Source organism: Cupressus sempervirens, chromosome 7 (assembly GCF_028749045.1).
Source record: "Cupressus sempervirens isolate cs-2001-9-10 chromosome 7, ASM2874904v1, whole genome shotgun sequence".
Taxonomy (NCBI): domain Eukaryota; kingdom Viridiplantae; phylum Streptophyta; class Pinopsida; order Cupressales; family Cupressaceae; genus Cupressus; species Cupressus sempervirens.
The window spans coordinates 659,393,238-659,409,723 of NC_143124.1; positions in this window are offsets into that span (position 1 = coordinate 659,393,238).

Below are 16,486 nucleotides of genomic sequence, written 5' to 3' on the forward strand. Positions count from 1 at the left end.
TCACAATATGAAAGTGCATGATTGTTAAATAATGCGAGTTAGTGACCTAGTGACACATGGATGGTGGGTCCATTTCTATCTTGTGGGCCACAGGGTGAACAAGGTGGCTGGCTAAGCTGGCAATTCTATTGGTGCCTGCTTCCCCGTATTTTGAGCTTTGTTAGACCTTCTAACAATGTGGGAAAGAGGGTTGTTGACATGCATCCAGGTGGTGTCACAGAGTGTATTCATATAGGTCTAGAAAGGACAAGTTATGGGCACCATCAGATCTCCACAAATCAAGGGTTGGCACTTTCCTACATTATGGAAGTGCAAGGAAGTTTAAAAATGCAAAAAAGAGGGTGGAGGGCATGTGTCCTAGATGATGTCATTCACCCACCCTCCTCACAACTAGGTACTTGATGAGCCCTCACCATCTGATGTGATCTGATCCATGGCTGAGGCTTTCTCGCAAAATCAAGGTGCAAGCAAGATAAATAATATGAGAATACACTTTGCCGCCACGTGTCTCTATGGGACCAATTTCTCCGTGGATCACCAGTTAGATGCCAGGTGTTGTTCAGTGTGGTACAGTTGTTGAGTCAAATTCCAAGTGATCCATGGGCCCAGAGGTCTTAAGGGAAAAGCACAATAATTTGGTGAGTCTTCATGATCATCAGATCTATTTGGATCCACGGCAAGTGCTATCGTGCTATGGGCAACTGCATGATATATGCATAGCAAGATAGTGACTTATGGACATGTGTCCTCATGGGCCTAGGAAGGAAATGCTAGGTATTAATAGTAAGGGCTGGCATTTAGCGAGATTGTTGCAGTTAGAGTTTGCAAGGAATTGGCGCAATTAGTAAAGAAAGGTGGTGAAACATGTAAAACTCCCACGAGGTGGCAAAATAAAAGGAGGTTATTGGCCCACGTGGCCCATTTTGGATGCAGAGTTTGGTTGACCTACTGATCATGCTAATTTACAAACCAAAAATAGGAGATATCAAGTTTTTTGCACAAATCTGATCTTCATGATCGATCCCAATCACCAGAAGTGAATGTGAGACAAGGAAGAACACTCCACCACCCCCCAGTTGATCCATCTACTTGATCAGAGCATAGTTATGGCACTGTTTCTATCTTCTCAAGGCCCTGTTCCAACCAAGATCAAAAATCATTACATCTAGATCCACATCCAAATCAAGTTTTTCCATGATTGTTCCCTGCAAGACTTAATGGCAGGTAGTTGCAAAGTAACTACAATTGAAGTACATCTCAATTATTCTTGAACTATAAAGTCAATTTTTGTAAATTAAAAAAAGGTCCATCATTCTCTATTGTTCTTTGTTGTTTCTCTACAACTCCAGTGTAAAATCCCCTTTGCCTCTAAACTGTATGATTTTCTATCTTACCTCCTTCAACCATTGTTATGAAAGAGCAAGAACTCTTTGCCTTTGCCATTGTTTTGTGAAAGTTTGTAATCTACATGATTGTATCTCTTCTAGCCTATGAATGATATATAAGTGAATCTTCTCTTTCCTTATGTCATTCATTCTTTTCTTTTTTTGATCTGCAGCTAGATTAAAGCAAGTTTGAATGTGTATATCCTTAGTTTCATTCTGGTTTAGTAGTGCATATATGGGCAGAGTTTGGTCTGAACACTCTATTTTGGTGCATCACCTATTTAGATTAGATTAGGTAGATTTTCTTTCATTCTCTCCTTCTCCCTTTTCCTCTCCAAGAGTAGTTAGGTGCATCCTGATAGTAAGAGGAATTCAGCCTTCTCTGGAGACTCAACCTCATAGTTCAAGTCCCATAGCTTGGAGGTTGTTTCCATGTTTCACTAGGTTGTCCTCATGCATAGACTTTGTACAAGGGTGCAAACCTAAGTGACAACATTACTACTATCCAAGTTATCCTTACTGGCAAAAATACATCTGCTACTAGAGTACCCATCTAGATTAGAACTGAGGTTCCCTATTTCCATTTTATCATCATCTTCATTAGAATTATTAGACTCTGTAACTTCCTCAATATTTTTCTTCTTATTGTCCCTTTTTTTATCCTTCTTGGAGCCCTTACTTTCACTAAATCCCTTCTCAAATTTAACTTTAATTTTCTTAGCATTTTTATGAGGGTCACTACCAAGAAATTTACACTTCTTCTCTATAATAGGAGGGGATTTAACAAATTTATTTTTATAGTAATTTTCAATTAATAAAATTAGCCCCTCATGGAGCATGGGTCTAGGCTCCTTCTTCCTATGGGTCTAGAGGCTATGAAGTAGATAGAAGTTCAAATAAAATGGGAAGGACAGCCTATCCTTATACCAAAAGTGATTTAAAAACACAAAATAAAATTTTTGTACCCTCTTAGATCTTTCATCTAGAATGAAACACTCACAAATGTAGGATAAAACATCTTTCCATATTACCTTAATCTAGCCTATGTCATAGAAGTCGCTACTCTTCACAAGCCTTTTCTCCTCTTCGTCACTTTTCAAAAATTTCTTGAAGGCCACATCAAAATGTTGGTCTCCTTACTAAATTTTAGGCCTCCCATAAGAAGTCCCATAATCTTAGCTAGAAATTCCTCACACAATTTCACACTAACACCATGCATTGTAACCCTATCTCCAATCTAGTTCTTGAAAAAATACTTCGTAATGTGGGGCTTGTAACCATGAAGCTTCTCAATATACATTGTCACTTTCCCTTTTTGGAGAATATCCCACACAGCCAAATTTGCCCTCCACTCCTTCCAAGTCATCAATTTTTGCTTCCTCAGCTCTCCACCCATCTCGTAGTCTTCTCTACACCTGCAACTAATCTTAGAAACAATAACACAAATAAAGAACAAAGTATATTTAATCTCCAAAAAAAATTTAACCTTGAAAATGGGCCAAGTACTTTTCATGATGGCACAATGGTACCTCCTTGGGATACACACATAATTTTCCATAAAACCATAACTTTTCATAATAAATTTCTTAATCTTATGTAATCTTTCCTTCAATAGCATTTGTTATATCATAATTAACAATTGTTTCCAGCTCACACTCCTTGCTAAGGTAATCCTACCAAGTCATCTTAGCTTTCCTATAAACTACTTTATTCGATATCCAGTTAGTGGTTTTGTTACCTTCACAGAAAATATGAGTAATAATAACATTATCAAATTTTTAAATAAGATTTTTAATTTCCATAATGCTGCCCTCAATACTCCAAGTTATTGTACTCTTTTTATTTAGCATATTGACAATATTAAGAGAACCCCCTTCCAGCCATAAATTTCAATATCTAGATTCCATAGCCATTCTCACCGTGAACAAAGTTTTTGTAGCCTCAGCTTTGCGAATAGTAGAATGACCTATAATTATTGCATTAGCATCCACTACTCTACTGTAATGGTCTCTTGAAACTCCACCACACCTAGCTTTTCCAAGATTCCCTTTAGTTGAACCATCAAAATTAGCTTTAACAAAGCTCAATGGGGGAGATCTCCATTTTACATATTTTCTTTGGCCATCCTATTTAGTTTTAGTATTTTTACCATTCATAGGATTTCTTATTTAGATTTCATCAAAAAAAAATACTAAGTTTTGAAATTCTTTAATAGCTCTAATAATATATTGACCCAAAACCCAATCTAGAGTTTCCTTATTTCTAAAAATTCTATTGTTCCTCTCTTTCCAGATACCCCACCAAAGATGGAGAAGAGAGATCTTCCTAAGAAAATCAATTTCAGCATCCTTTATTGCATACTTCTAACTCTAAAAGTAGTGATCAATGTTATAATGTTGAACCCAAGAGATGTTTCAATATTGAAGAAGATAACCCTAGACATTCTAGCTAAATTTGCAATTCAAAAAAAGGTGATTCCTATCTTCAAAATCCATCTTGTAGAGACAACATCTGTTAACCAAATAAACCCCTTTTTTTTGCAAATTATCTAGGGTTAAAATTTTATTTGGAAGAATAGTCCAAAAAAAGATATTGATTTTAGGAATAAATCCTTTGATCCAAGCTTTAGACCACATTGGAGAATTAACCTTATCCTCGTAATAAAACATAGAAGAGACCTTGAAACAACCTCCAAGATCAATCCCCCACACCATAAGCTCCTCTTGATGTGGATAAAGGCTACAATCATTCAAGGTAATTTTGATATTGGAAAAATCTTGATTAATCTTAGCTATGTTAACCCACTTAGTGTTAGTCCAATATTTCTCCACAAATTCAAAATAGACATGTTTAAAAATTTCTATAGAATTTATATCCACAAAATATTCAACTAAAGGGTGATCCAAAAGCCACTCATCATCCCAAATTTTTACTTTACATCTATTACCAACTTTCCATTTACAACCTTTATTCAAGATATGTTTAGCACCTTGAACCACACTCCAAACAATAGAAGAGGGAGGTATAATAGGGTAGAATAAATAGTTAGAAATAGTTGGAGCATCATAAAGATACTTATGTTTCCAAATAGAGCTTCATTCCTTATCATCTTGAAACACTCTCCACCATTGTTTAGCTGATAAAGCTTTATTCATACTTCTTATCTAATCTAATACCCAAACCACCATCCATCTTAGGTTTATATATCTTTTCCCAAGAAATTAGAGTCATTATCTTCTTTTCCTTAGGTCTAGATCATGAAAAAATCCTTTGAATTTTATCAATAACATCTAAAAATTTAGCTAGAATCCTAAAGAGGCTCAAAGCATAATTTGGGAGACTTTGAAGGCAAGCTTTGAGGAGAGTAACTTTAACTACTTGACTCAACATATTACCTTTCCAACCAACTATTTTCTTATTGAATTTCGTATTAACTAGATCCTCCCAAAAGGTATCGAAAGGGCTAAGCCCTAGAGGGAGACCAAGATAGCAACCCAAAAAAGATCCTATAAAACATCCAAGAATATTAGCAATCTTTCTTTGTCTAAGCTTAGGAGTATTAATAAAAAAGAGAGATCTCTTGTTCCAATTTATCAGCTATCCAAAAATAGAAGAATAAAGATTGAGAGCCTTTTTAAGGCTTCTAGCCTCCGTAACATCTTCTTTACCTAAAAAAATTGTATCATCCACAAATTATTCATGATATCATTAAGAGGATGAGAAAAATGTCCCAAACCTTGAATTTCCTCTCTTAAAACTAGCTTCTAATCAAATTTTCATCTATCATTCTGATAAAAGTTCATAGTTAGTATGATCTAAAACTTGGATTAAAACATTAAGACACAATAAAATCAAGAAATAGCATCAAATTTATGTATATTTTGAATAAAGAAATATCATATCAGTAACCTTAGATAAATTGTGTTATAGACAAAAGTGTATAATCAAACAAACATATATGTGAATGACATTATTATATTTCTAGAAACATAAGTGGGACCAAATAGGGTTCTTGATTTGTTTAGGGTCATCATGTTGTTTGATGTATTTTCCTTTGGACCCAATAAGGTCAAGTTGACCAAGAGTCAATTTCATGAGTCAAGGCTGGTCAAAGGCCCCAAGGCCACTCTTCAATAACTTCCATCACCATTTTGAACTACTCTATAATAATCATCATTTAGCTTTTCAATTTAATAGGTCCAAATGATTATTATTCTTAATATTTCAAACTAATCCTCTACAATAATCATCATTTAGAAATTATGAGATGATAAAATGAGAGGAAATAGTTGAGATCTTAGATTGACACAATTTTTAGATGATCATATGAAATGAAATGGGTGTATGAGTAGAAAGAAACTAGAAAGATATTGTGTAAAAATGAAGGTATGAAATGGATGATTTTGGAGTACTTAGTATAGACTCTCAACATTGATTATGAACATATCATCATTCAATATCAAATGGGTGCGTGGGATTATACACAAATTAACCAATAAAGGAGGGAATTGAACATACCTAGGAGATCCCAAGGCTCACACTTGTTGAGGTCCACTTTAGAAATGGCCCTTTCTGTAAAATTATTGTCTAAAACCTTTCTCATGAGATAATGTGTTATAAGGTCTTCATCAATGAGATAGAACCTCAATCCAAGAGGCAGTTGTGCATCACCATTATCATAATTGTAACCAAAGTTAAGAGTCTCCATTATTGAATTCTCTTCCCAATTTTCCACTTATCCATTTGCAAAATATAATATGTAGATTGTGGGTATACATTATGTTGACTTCTTATATGGGTGTTAGGAGATCAGGTTCATATCACAGATGAATATAGATGAATCCTATTGCTAGTTTGAAATGGATTCCCTCAGCCTAGTGTATACATGTGTAAGAAAAGAATCATCATAAACAACTTGTTTGGTGTTAGAAGAGTACATGTATATATCATTATCATAAAGGAAGGGTAGGGGAGTTTTGTGGGGGGGGAGAGGGGGCTATTAAATCTCCTCCTATGATGTATATCAAAATTGAGAGAGAGAGAGAGAGAGAGAGAGAGAGAGAGAGAGAGAGAATGTGTGTGTGCATGAATATGTGTGTTGTTAGAAATGTTAGAAAGTAAGTGAATACAAAATTAGGTCACATGGGAACATAAAGGAGTTTTTGAGGTTGTAGCTAAGATTAACAAAGAATTATTTGGATTTCCTAATGCATGATCATTTATAGGGATGAATATTCTTAGGCCTTGTTATTATTTATGATTATAGTCAAGGAATTACATTATTCAATGCCTGGTCATTCATGATTATTTACCCACCTTGGAAAAATCCCATCTATTTCTCATCAAATCCCACCTAGATTTATAAATCAAAACAACACAAACTAGAATTAAAAAAAGCACTATCAAGGTCATTAGATATACTAAATGAATATGGGAATGGTTGTGTTGTATAGTTGGATAAGGGGGTTGTGTTTGTGTTGCAACTTAGTGTTGATAGGAAGTCATCTTCAATAGATTAGTCCCACAAATTGTGTTACTCAAATGAGATAAGGGTTACGGTGTTCTTAGGATGTAATTGATGGTTTTTTTGCATAGATTTTTAGTAGTTTCAAGCAATCTCATTTTGAAATAAAATTATGTTTCAAGCTAGGAAATTTTATTTTCAAATCACATAATTTGGAATTCAAATAATTTTATTTTCAAATAACATAAGTTGGGTTTCAAGAAATTTCATTTTCAAATCACATAAAATTAAAGTAGAAAATGTCCTTACCTATTTAATATTAATGATATGTGGTCTTGTAGCATTGAGTTACTCACATGGAAATTTTGTGTTCAAACCTCATGCTTGTTGAATCATGCATTTCGCACACATTCAACTATAAAAATGATTTTGTCTATATATATGTGATAAAAAAAAAAAGCTAAATTAGATTTTGATTTAACTACAATGTTAAACAATTTTTTTAAATTTCATATAAAATTAAAAGTGTTTCTAAGTTTCATATAAACGTACATTCTACCTAATGTTTGTCTACATTTTTACCTAATGTTTTCTTGCATTTTTTCACTAATGTTTTTTAACATTTTTACCTAATGTTTTTCTACATTATTTAACTAATTTTTTTAAATTGTTTTTTAGATTTGTTAGTAAATTATTTAAAACATAAGCAAGAATGTAGTCAAACATCAGGTAAAAATATAGAAAAACATTAGTTAAAAATGTAGAAAAACATTAGGTTATGTTTGTGCATGACCAAATTAACTATGATGGCCTTGAAATAGCTAGTTAGGATTTCAATAATATTGGGGGGCAATTGAAAAAAAACACCAATTTCACAAAATGTGCCACTCCATCAAAAATTGACATCAAAAATTAAGGCCAAATGTAGTAGTGTTAAGGAATGCTTTGTTTAAGTCTCAAAAATTAGTGCAGACTCAAATGGATTTATCATTCTTAGAAATAGGTAGAATATTGGATATCCATTCAACATAATTAATAGCTCTTATGAAACCAACTTGAAGGAGCTTCTCTAGTTTAGGCTTAACAAGTAGATCCATGTGTGGTTGCATTTTTTCTCAAGTTTTGTATCACAAGTCTAACACCAAGAACTTTGGATAAGTGATCATGCATGATCAAAGTACTATCCAGCCCTATAATATATGAGTAATTCCAAGAAAAAAAATCTTCTTTTCTATGAAGAAGTCACTAAATTGTTTCTTTTCTTCTAAAAAAGAATAAGCTAAGTGTATGATATGAGGTATCTCATCTATCCCAATATTGATTACCTACATGGGTTCTATCAGAATGGATGATCTCTATTGAAAATAAATAGGAAGACTGCCAAGTATCTCATGTGTAGGTGCCTCAAAAAGGTTTTAACCTTTGGATACATTATTCATTTTTACTATTTTTTACTCTAACACTACCAAAAAGTGGTATTTTTATTATTATTTTGTGACTAAGATACTTGATATCTAACTTAGTAATGCTAGTAGTTTGTACAATGGTGGCAAAGACTATGGGTTCAATGATATTCAAGCAACAAGCTATCTCATATTCATTTTGAAAGGTCAGTAGTTCAAGTAACTAATTTTTTTAGACTAGTCTATGAGGTTAAAATCTATGATAAATTAAGTTGAAGGTTCCAAGGTATTAACATGGTGAAAATAATCTCTATTGAGAAGTAATTTGGAGCCTATAAGGTCCCCTTCAAATTCATCTAAATCAATAGGATTCTTAACATGGTCAACTTGGTCTAAAAGAAAGACGTGTGTATATTATTCATTGGACCTTACAAGTAATTGGGAATCTACCTTAGGTTGGTCAACATAGTTGTGAATAACATCAACTCCCAATTTTGTAGACTCAACTAAAAGATAATCCCACTCATAATCTCCTAAATTACTTCTCTCATCTCTATGTATCTATCTAACAATAGTAGCATGTATCCATTATACTTTAGGATCTTTAACATCTAAATCAAACTTATGATGAGATGTAGAAGCTTTGACATGGTGATCAATATGTGGTTCACCCCAAAGGAGATAATTTTAAGGGATAAAATTTTCATCCTCTTGAGAGACAATGTTGATGGCTTCAATTTTTTCTTCAAATGCTTTCATTTCACTAGATTCTTCATCACAAATAGGTCTATTATCAACTAAAGATTCCCAAACAGGTTGTAACTCTATAATTATGCCCTATAGTGACACTTTATGGTTTAGTTAGAGCATTCTTTTGATCACTCAAAGGACCATGACTAGAATAACCCATCTTAGTGAGAAACTCATAATATTTACCATATTTTTCAAGAGTAATTTCAGCACTAAGTATATACTCTTTAATATCTACCCTTTGCTAGATCTATTCTCTAACAACCATTTTTTCATTCTCATCTTCCAAGGTTATTGACAACTAAAAAATGTATAATATATAGTCATAGTTGATAATGATGATTTCATATCTTCAAAAGGTATTTTGTAAGACCACAGATAATTAAGGAGTGATGTGATTGAATCTAGTCAATATTCTCCCATTCCAGTGTTTAGTAGCTTCATTTTTGTTGGAAATGAAGAGATTAATTGAGAGGGGAGGGGTGAATCAGTTACCACAAAAATAACTCCTTGTCCCTAGATGTCAAATCAAACTTTTCATTGATAATGCAATATTGTCCAACTTAGTTATAACTAAGATATCTCTATCACTCAATTAACAAAGTAATCTTATGAATATTAATCTATTTTAACCTTTATTAACTTAGTTGTAGAAACTTAAAACATAAACCAAATAACATGAACATAGATGACACCAAGATTTAATGTGGAAACCCAATTTGGGAAAACCGCCATGCAACTAGTTACAATATTTTTCACTCTCATGAAGTGATCCCTGTTAGGAGCCAACCCTATTAAAGGTTACAATACATATAGTTAATTATGACCTTGTTAGAGGATTTAAATCACCCTATTAGGAGTGGCCTGGTTAGAGGTCTTCAAACACTTCAATCTTGAAATGTCACCTTGCTAGAGGATTTACAATATGACTATTAAGTCAACTTTGTTAAGAGATTTATTCATTACTAAAATGGTTATAAGGTAACTTAATTTGACCTAATTTAGGAAGCAACTATCTTTGTAGATTTAGATTTCTATTTTGGCTTGACCTTTGGATCCTTACTAATCAAATGTTCTTTGCAACTTGTCTTCCACACTTTCATGCTCTTCTTTTTCCTTCAGTCACATATCCATCTTAATCCACATTCTATTTGCACTACTTATCCTCACAACTTGACCTTTCTTATATATCATAAGATTTTTCAAGTTAGCTTTAATACCCTTTCAAATAATCCTTAAACATCCAAATAGTTTGCCTCAATCATTTAATTATTAGACAATTATATTCTACTAACACTTGGTCAATGAATTCTCAATTAATACTGAGTCCTTTGATGCCCAACCACTTGGTTAACACTGCAAGCAAGATATCCTTCATTAACAAACTACTCAGTTAACACAAAAATGTCTTCATTACCAAAATTTTTGGTCAACACTAAAATATGCATGGTTAAAAATGTAAATCTTCATTTCTTAGTTAATAGTGACATTTGTGTAACATCAATGACAGAATACAACTAAATAATTGTTCCCAAAAAAAATCCCTCTTTGGCATTGATTGCAACACAACATGTCAACATACAAGGATAAGAGTATGAGCAATAATATCCTTAGTTTCATTCTGATTCTCATCCATACCAACTCCCTCTGAGATTCTACCTAGATTTTCTTAGTTACTTTCAAATGAATATTCCCTCTTACATCTATTATCTCTCTATTGTAAATTATTGTCATTTTCTCCCTCTTTTTTGTACATTCTATCAACTACATATCTTCCCTCTAAGATACAAAAATCTCCCTCTTTCACTTTGACATCAACTCTCCCTTGTTGACACCAAACTCTCCCTCTTTGACATCAAATGCCAAAGGATACAAACTTTGAAGTTACTATGTACCTTTTGCACTGATTCATATGCAATATTCTCTGCATTTCACACCTAAAGTGTGACAATTTGTATCAACTTGATAGATCTTCAATAGAACTTTGATGATTCCTCACTATCTTGTACTTCAGTGAGCATTAGATAGGGGAATAACCCCTAGTTTACCTCTTAGATACATAAATGCATCCTTAGGTAAAGTTTTGGTAAATATATTATCTAGCTACTCCTTGGTGTTCATGTATTCCAATCTCACCTCTTTTTCTTGAACCAATTCCCTTAAGAAATGATACTTGATTGCAATGTTTTTTTATCTTTGTGTGCATCATAAGGTCCATGGATAGATTGATTACATTTGTGTTATCACAATATATAACCACTATTTCCTTGATTTCCTCCTTCATTTCTGACAATAATTTCTTGATCCATATTATGTTAGAATAATTAACTACTATAGGAACGTACTCTACCTTTTTTGTTGGTTGAGAAATACATTTTTTCTTCTTTCTTGTCCAATATACTAACCTATTTCCAAGAAATAAATCTCCTCCACTATATCTTTTCTATCATAAATGCTTCCTTTCCAATTTTCATTAGTAAAGGCTCTTAACTAAATATTTATTCCTTTCTTATACCATAAACAATATTCTCCAATTCCTTTTAGGTACCTCAAAATTCTTTTTACTTCCATCATGTGATTTTGTTTAGGATTAACAAAAAACCTTGCAACTATTCCAACTACCAATGCAATATCAGGTTTGGTGTGTACCACATACTAAATTGTCCCAGTTATTGATCTATAAGTAGTCTAATTTGCCTCTTTTCAATCATCGTTCTTTGAAAGTTAATGTCCAATAGAGATAGGTGTTACTATTCCAACTAGTTTGGAATCTTTGATTCCAAATGCTTTCAATGTTTCCCTAATTTATTTTTGACAGAGTGATGTATATGTCATCATTCATTTGATGAATTTGAAGACCAATAAATAATTTTACCTCTCCAAACATAGACATTTCAAATTCTTTCCTCATTTCTCTTAAAAATTATTTTCATAACATCTCATGTCCTCCAAATATGATATCATCCATAAATATTTATGCAAACAATGTTTTGTCTTGTGGTCCTTCCTTAATATGCAGGTTACTATTATCATTTTTTCTTTTCAAAACCAATTGTTACTAGATATCCATGTAGTCTTTCATACCATGCTCTAGGAGCTTTATTTAGTCCATTTAGAGATTTGTGAATTTTACATTCCATGACTCTTTTGCTTGGATCAATGAAATCTTTAGGGTTTTCAATGTAGACTTCTTCTTCCAAGATTCCATTTAAGAAAGTTGATTTTACATCAATCTGATATACTTTGAATCCCTTTTGTGTAGCATAAGCTATAAGTATCCTAACTCCTTTAAGTCATACAATAGGAGAAAATATATCTACATAGTCAATACCTTCTTCTTATGCATAACCTTTATATACTAGCCTTGCCTTATTCCTTCTTACTTCTCCTTTTTCATTTAACTTATTCTTGAATATCTATTTTGTGCCAATCACATTCTTGTCCTTAGTTCTAGGTACAAGACACCAAGTTTTATTTTTTCTATTTACTCAATTTCTTCATTCATTTCCTCTATCCAACCTTCATTTTATAATGCATCTTTTATCAATCTAGGTTCAAATTCACTAAGCAAACATGTACCTTTTAATTTAATCCAATTACTTTTTTAGGTGCATGATGTCTTCTAACATATTTTGAAATCTTTGGATCTTTCTTTCTTGACTCTAAACTTGGTTCACTTGGTTCTTCATGATCTTCTTCCTTTTTCTCAGGCTCCTCTAGGTAATCTGGTTGTAAATTAGGTTCCTCTTACTACAACTTGAGTCACACTACCTATGACTCAAGTTGCATTGCTTATGTCTACAACTTAGATTGTATTTCTTATGACTCAACTTGAACTACTAGTGATTTTCTAGGTTCACTTTTTTTTTTATTGGCTTCAACTATTTTTTGTAAAGTCTTAGGTTCCTCCTCATAGTAGAAAAACTTTATGTAGTCTTCAAGTTCCTTGTTACTCTATTCTTCACTTCTTTCTGCAAACTCATTAATCTTTACATGTGCACTTTCTATGAATTTATGAGTAGCAAGATTCAAGCATTTATATGTCTTACTTTTTACATGAAGTTTTCCTATCCTTAAATCTTTCAAGATGTAGATTTTTATTCTAAATAGTCTATGATAACTATTGACACAAAAGATTGCACCCTTGCCTAAATTTTTTACCTAAAGGAGACCTTGTGTAACATGGAAACAATCTTGAAAGTGTGGGACTTTGTAATTAGAGATTGATTCTCTAGAGAAGGTCAACCTCCTTACTATCAAGGTGCACCTAACTATTTCTTGAGAGGAAAAGGGAGAAGGAATGCATGAAAGCAAACTACCTATTCTAATCTAAGAGGGGTGATACACCAAATAGAATTTTTCAATCTTATCCCTACCCAAGGAAGCATAGTTCATCAATATAACCCTCAAATACACATATTCTATCTTAGCTTTGACTCAACAATCATGTATAGACCAAAAATCAATGAAATGGTATAAGGAAGGGAATTCACTCTATATCATTCAAAGACAAATAGACACAACATATAACCAAAGAATGAAGGCAATACATCAATATAAGGACAAATATGTTGTATGATATATTAATGGAAGGAGATACAATTGAGAATTATATTTATTCACAAGAAAAAGGGGAATTATAGTTATAGAGCATAGAATACTACTGTTGTAGAATTAAAGAAAATATTGACCCTTAGAAGGGTAACAAAAATTTCTTTTATAGCTCAAGAATAATTGAGAAACCCTCTACTACAAACAAGGACTCAACTACTTCCTACAGCTACAGAGGATAATTATTGCTGATCCAAGAAAGATATGATCAAACTCACACTCCAATGTGAAAAATCTAATCCTTCCATGTAGATCAAAGCATGAAGAGACAAAAAATGATGGCCATTACTACTTTGGCAGGGTAGATGGATAACTAGATGGTAGAAAGGATAAAATTTTCATCTACTAGGCATGGACAACACTCAAAATAGTGTTTACAAGAAATCAAGGACCTGTTCACCATTAAAGAACTACATTAGATTGTGCCTCTATGCCAAATCAAACATATTATCAATCAATTAAATTCAATCACCTAACCCTACCACGTGGCCCAATGCCTTTCAAATATTTTTCTACCTTGCTAGCTTTCTCTCTTTCTTTGACTTGTTGACTACCTTGTTTTTTTACTTTGTAATTGATTTACTCTATTAGTTGTTTGATCCTATGAAATCATCAAGCCATGTCTTTCTATTTGATCATTACTTTGTAGCTTGTCTTCATCTTGGCTCTTTGATTGTTACAAACCTATGAACAAGTAAAACTAACTGCTCTCACACCATCACCTTAGTTAGGGACCTTAGCATCTTTATCCTTGTGATGTTGCAAAATCATGTGAACCTAACTGGTTGGCATTAATCACAACCTCATGGTCTATTTCATGAACTCATCAACTAACCCTGCAAACATGAGAACAAAGCATTTTCATCATCTCTACCTTGACCAAAGTTATTCTTTAACCCTCTACAAAGATGTGACAACATAGGCCTTAACTACAGATGGACTCCTCACATGTTTGCAACTTCAATTGTAACTATAGGACAACCTTACAACCTAAAAATCTTAACAACTCACTGACCATGTGATGTTGTACAAACCATTAAACTTTCCTATTAGATGCCATCGCAACCTCACAACCTTTTATATCCTCAAGCCTCTAGCTTCCCATGATCATGCGAATCATAGTCTTTTCCCTTCATAGTTTACTTCCTAGTTGGCATCAAATGCTTGTGACACTACGACTAATGTCATCTTCATTACATGTGTTGCCTTTCACACGATCAAGACTTAAACATGAACCACAACCTAGATATCTCTGACTCTATGAAGACTTCCATCTAACTATAATCACACTATCATGACTTGATTTACTAACTTTGATGCTAACTTAGCAATAATGTGATAAAGGTGTTTTACTACTTTGTAGCTCTAACTCCAGTTAACCCCTAACTCCTTGCAATTGTGTGACCCATAATCATTCATAGAATCACCACTTGAATTTTTAACCCATATGTCAACCATGTGAATGAAAAATAAAGAGAATCACTACATCATAGCTATAACCATGGGTTAGGCTTAGCCACCCACAACCATGTGATGTCTACCATTATGAACTGCTAGAGTTATAGATTGCAACATTGCACCCTAAAAATGGAAGTTAGCCTTCTGACTTGTGAAGTTGCACTAATGGTTTGAGTTGACTATTTCATGCCTTCATGACTTGATTGATAGTTACTCCTTAACTACCTATGATGATCACATCATGGTAGCTCAAAATTTCTTATTCAATATAAACTTTCTAAGGCCTAGGAATAAAAGAAAATTCAAAGACATTTTGTCATATTCCCATTGGCTTGCATGGCAGAACGAATAGTTCAACAAATGTGAACATGACTACCACCTTGAAAACTGAATTTTAGAAGGAGAAGAAAAAATGGTGAACATTTTTGGTGATGCAGAGGGGATGCTTACCTGTTAAGCATGAGATCAATGGAATTAAGAAATCCATTGGGTTGGAGTCACCAAAAAATGAACCTTACATTCAGTCTGAAAAACCAAACTTTGCTTCTTCTCTACAACTTCAAAACTTCACTATCTCCTACAGAGAAGCTTGTGCATGTGCACTTATTGAAAATGAGAGACTACTCTACTATATATAGAAAAAATTAACCTACCTTTAGAAGAAAAGTTTAAGGTGAATTCCATTGACTGGAATTGGAAGAATATCACCATTAGGTCTGAAGAGTTAGAAAGCACTGGCCTTCTTGCAACTAGTGATAACATAAGGGCCACTCCACATAGCATCAAATTTGCAGTGCCTACTAGGCTTAGCTCTATTTGGATTCCACTTGAGAACAAGGTCTCCGTCTCTAAAAATTTTAATTGTATCCTTCTTATTAAAAATTCTTTTGACCTATTATTGATGAGCCCCAAGTGTAAGCATAGCTTGCTATCTCTTTTCTTGTAATTCAATTAGTTTTGCTAACCTAATTGTCATGGGATATTTCTCCTCTAGCTCTAATTGATGAGCCATCTCAAGAGAGGGGGACTTGAGTGAAATAAGAAGTGTGGCCTCCTTTCCATATACCAGCATGAAAGGTGAGTTCCCAATTTCTCTCTTGGGTGCAATTTTGTTAGCCTAAAGGGAAGTTCTTAGCTTGGTATGCCAATACCTCTAGTTATCTTGAATTGTCCTCTTCATGATTTTGATCAGGTTCTTGTTGTTAAAAAAGTTTTCACCCTTGTCCAAAGTTTTTACCTAAGGACAACCTTGTGAAACATGGAAACAATGTCCAAGCTATGGGACTTGAACTATGAGGTTGAGTCTCTAGAGAAGGCCACCTTCCTTTGCTATCAAGATGCACCTAACTACACTTGGAGAGGAAAAGGGAGAAGGAATACATAGAAAAAAACTATCTAATCTATTCTAAGGAGGC